Source organism: Ixodes scapularis, unplaced genomic scaffold, assembly GCF_016920785.2.
Source record: "Ixodes scapularis isolate PalLabHiFi unplaced genomic scaffold, ASM1692078v2 ptg002859l_1__unscaffolded, whole genome shotgun sequence".
Lineage (NCBI taxonomy): Eukaryota > Metazoa > Arthropoda > Arachnida > Ixodida > Ixodidae > Ixodes > Ixodes scapularis.
Genome location: NW_024610274.1, coordinates 239,809 through 244,755, shown reverse-complemented (window position 1 = coordinate 244,755; position 4,947 = coordinate 239,809).

Here is a 4,947-nt window from a genome sequence, read left to right as displayed (position 1 = left end):
ACTTTATGAGAGAAAGCTCAAAAGTTCTGCCACATGTCTTCATTACAGAGCCCGACGCCGACGGGAACACCTCTATCAACCACGGTGCGATTACATTCTTTTATTATTCCTAGGCTAGCTCAAGATTCTTGTGAGGCGTTAATCGACGCGTAACTCGAACAAATCGTGAAATTGAGAAAACAAGTACTGCAGAATTTGAATTCACTGGCACGTCCAAAGCACTCACTTTATGAGAGAAAGCTCAAAAGTTCTGCCACATGTCTTGATTACAGAGCCCGACGCCGACGGGAACACCTCTATCAACCACGGTGCGATTACATTCTTTTAATATTCCTCGGCTAGCTCAAGATTCTTGTGAGGCGTTAATCGACGCGTAACTCGAACAAATCGTGAAATTGAGAAAACAAGTACTGCAGAATTTGAATTCACTGGCACGTCCAAAGCACTCACTTTATAAGAGAAAGCTCAAAAGTTCTGCCACATGTCTTCAGTTACAGAGCCCGACGCCGACGGGAACACCTCTATCAACCACGGTGCGATTACATTCTTTTAATATTCCTCGGCTAGCTCAAGATTCTTGTGAGGCGTTAATCGACGCGTAACTCGAACAAATCGTGAAATTGAGAAAACAAGTACTGCAGAATTTGAATTCACTGGCACGTCCAAAGCACTCACTTTATGAGAGAAAGCTCAAAAGTTCTGCCACATGTCTTCATTACAGAGCCCGACGCCGACGGGAACACCTCTATCAACCACGGTGCGATAACCTTCTTTTATTATTCCTCGGCTAGCTCAAGATTCTTGTGAGGCGTTAATCGACGCGTAACTCGAACAAATCGTGAAATTGAGAAAACAAGTACTGCAGAATTTGAATTCACTGGCACGTCGAAAGCACTCACTTTATGAGAGAAAGCTCAAAAGTTCTGCCACATGTCTTCATTACAGAGCCCGACGCCGACGGGAACACCTCTATCAACCACGGTGCGATTACATTCTTTTATTATTCCTAGGCTAGCTCAAGATTCTTGTGAGGCGTTAATCGACGCGTAACTCGAACAAATCGTGAAATTGAGAAAACAAGTACTGCAGAATTTGAATTCACTGGCACGTCCAAAGCACTCACTTTATGAGAGAAAGCTCAAAAGTTCTGCCACATGTCTTGATTACAGAGCCCGACGCCGACGGGAACACCTCTATCAACCACGGTGCGATAACCTTCTTTTATTATTCCTCGGCTAGCTCAAGATTCTTGTGAGGCGTTAATCGACGCGTAACTCGAACAAATCGTGAAATTGAGAAAACAAGTACCGCAGAATTTGAACTCACTGGCACGTCCAAAGCACTCACTTTATGAGAGAAAGCTCAAAAGTTCTGCCACATGTCTTCATTACAGAGCCCGACGCCGACGGGAACACCTCTATCAACCACGGTGCGATTACATTCTTTTATTATTCCTCGGCTAGCTCAAGATTCTTGTGAGGCGTTAATCGACGCGTAACTCGAACAAATCGTGAAATTGAGAAAACAAGTACTGCAGAATTTGAACTCACTGGCACGTCCAAAGCACTCACTTTATGAGAGAAATCTCAAAAGTTCTGCCACATGTCTTGATTACAGAGCCCGACGCCTACGGGAACACCTCTATCAACCACGGTGCGATTACATTCTTTTAATATTCCTCGGCTAGCTCAAGATTCTTGTGAGGCGTTAATCGACGCGTAACTCGAACAAATCATGAAATTGAGAAAACAAGTACTGCAGAATTTGAATTCACTGGCACGTCCAAAGCACTCACTTTATGAGAGAAAGCTCAAAAGTTCTGCCACATGTCTTGATTACAGAGCCCGACGCCGACGGGAACACCTCTATCAACCACGGTGCGATTACATTCTTTTATTATTCCTCGGCTAGCTCAAGATTCTTGTGAGGCGTTAATCGACGCGTAACTCGAACAAATCGTGAAATTGAGAAAACAAGTACCGCAGAATTTGAACTCACTGGCACGTCCAAAGCACTCACTTTATGAGAGAAAGCTCAAAAGTTCTGCCACATGTCTTGATTACAGAGCCCGACGCCGACGGGAACACCTCTATCAACCACGGTGCGATTACATTCTTTTATTATTCCTCGGCTAGCTCAAGATTCTTGTGAGGCGTTAATCGACGCGTAACTCAAACAAATCGTGAAATTGAGAAAACAAGTACTGCAGAATTTGAACTCACTGGCACGTCCAAAGCACTCACTTTATGAGAGAAATCTCAAAAGTTCTGCCACATGTCTTGATTACAGAGCCCGACGCCGACGGGAACACCTCTATCAACCACGGTGCGATTACATTCTTTTATTATTCCTCGGCTAGCTCAAGATTCTTGTGAGGCGTTAATCGACGCGTAACTCGAACAAATCGTGAAATTGAGAAAACAAGTACTGCAGAATTTGAACTCACTGGCACGTCCAAAGCACTCACTTTATGAGAGAAATCTCAAAAGTTCTGCCACATGTCTTGATTACAGAGCCCGACGCCTACGGGAACACCTCTATCAACCACGGTGCGATTACATTCTTTTAATATTCCTCGGCTAGCTCAAGATTCTTGTGAGGCGTTAATCGACGCGTAACTCGAACAAATCGTGAAATTGAGAAAACAAGTACTGCAGAATTTGAATTCACTGGCACGTCCAAAGCACTCACTTTATGAGAGAAATCTCAAAAGTTCTGCCACATGTCTTGATTACAGAGCCCGACGCCGACGGGGACACCTCTATCAACCACGGTGAGATTACATTCTTTTATTATTCCTCGGCTAGTTCAAGATTCTTGTGAGGCGTTAATCGACGCGTAACTCGAACAAATCGTGAAATTGAGAAAACAAGTACTGCAGAATTTGAACTCACTGGCACGTCCAAAGCACTCACTTTATGAGAGAAAGCTCAAAAGTTCTGCCACATGTCTTGATTACAGAGCCCGACGCCGACGGGAACACCTCTATCAACCACGGTGCGATAACCTTCTTCTATTATTCCTCGGCTAGCTCAAGATTCTTGTGAGGCGTTAATCGACGCGTAACTCGAACAAATCGTGAAATTGAGAAAACAAGTACTGCAGAATTTGAACTCACTGGCACGTCCAAAGCACTCACTTTATGAGAGAAAGCTCAAAAGTTCTGCCACATGTCTTGATTACAGAGCCCGACGCCGACGGGAACACCTCTATCAACCACGGTGCGATAACCTTCTTCTATTATTCCTCGGCTAGCTCAAGATTCTTGTGAGGCGTTAATCGACGCGTAACTCGAACAAATCGTGAAATTGAGAAAACAAGTACTGCAGAATTTGAACTCACTGGCACGTCCAAAGCACTCACTTTATGAGAGAAATCTCAAAAGTTCTGCCACATGTCTTGATTACAGAGCCCGACGCCGACGGGGACACCTCTATCAACCACGGTGAGATTACATTCTTTTATTATTCCTCGGCTAGTTCAAGATTCTTGTGAGGCGTTAATCGACGCGTAACTCGAACAAATCGTGAAATTGAGAAAACAAGTACTGCAGAATTTGAACTCACTGGCACGTCCAAAGCACTCACTTTATGAGAGAAATCTCAAAAGTTCTGCCACATGTCTTGATTACAGAGCCCGACGCCGACGGGAACACCTCTATCAACCACGGTGCGATAACCTTCTTTTATTATTCCTCGGCTAGCTCAAGATTCTTGTGAGGCGTTAATCGACGCGTAACTCGAACAAATCGTGAAATTGAGAAAACAAGTACTGCAGAATTTGAACTCACTGGCACGTCCAAAGCACTCACTTTATGAGAGAAATCTCAAAAGTTCTGCCACATGTCTTGATTACAGAGCCCGACGCCGACGGGAACACCTCTATCAACCACGGTGAGATTACATTCTTTTATTATTCCTCGGCTAGCTCAAGATTCTTGTGAGGCGTTAATCGACGCGTAACTCGAACAAATCGAGAAATTGAGAAAACAAGTACTGCAGAATTTGAATTCACTGGCACGTCCAAAGCACTCACTTTATGAGAGAAAGCTCAAAAGTTCTGCCACATGTCTTGATTACAGAGCCCGACGCCGACGGGAACACCTCTATCAACCACGGTGCGATTATATTCTTTTATTATTCCTCGGCTTGCTCAAGATTCTTGTGAGGCGTTAATCGACGCGAACTCGAACAAATCGTGAAATTGAGAAAACAAGTATTGCAGAATTTGAACTCACTGGCACGTCCAAAGCACTCACTTTATGAGAGAAATCTCAAAAGTTCTGCCACATGTCTTGATTACAGAGCCCGACGCCGACGGGAACACCTCTATCAACCACGGTGCGATAACCTTCTTTTATTATTCCTCGGCTAGCTCAAGATTCTTGTGAGGCGTTAATCGACGCGTAACTCGAACAAATCGTGAAATTGAGAAAACAAGTACCGTAGAATTTGAACTCACTGGCACGTCCAAAGCACTCACTTTATGAGAGAAAGCTCAAAAGTTCTGCCACATGTCTTCATTACAGAGCCCGACGCCGACGGGAACACCTCTATCAACCACGGTGCGATTACATTCTTTTATTATTCCTCGGCTAGCTCAAGATTCTTGTGAGGCGTTAATCGACGCGTAACTCGAACAAATCGTGAAATTGAGAAAACAAGTACTGCAGAATTTGAACTCACTGGCACGTCCAAAGCACTCACTTTATGAGAGAAATCTCAAAAGTTCTGCCACATGTCTTGATTACAGAGCCCGACGCCGACGGGAACACCTCTATCAACCACGGTGCGATTACATTCTTTTATTATTCCTCGGCTAGCTCAAGATTCTTGTGAGGCGTTAATCGACGCGTAACTCGAACAAATCGTGAAATTGAGAAAACAAGTACCGCAGAATTTGAACTCACTGGCACGTCCAAAGCACTCACTTTATGAGAGAAAGCTC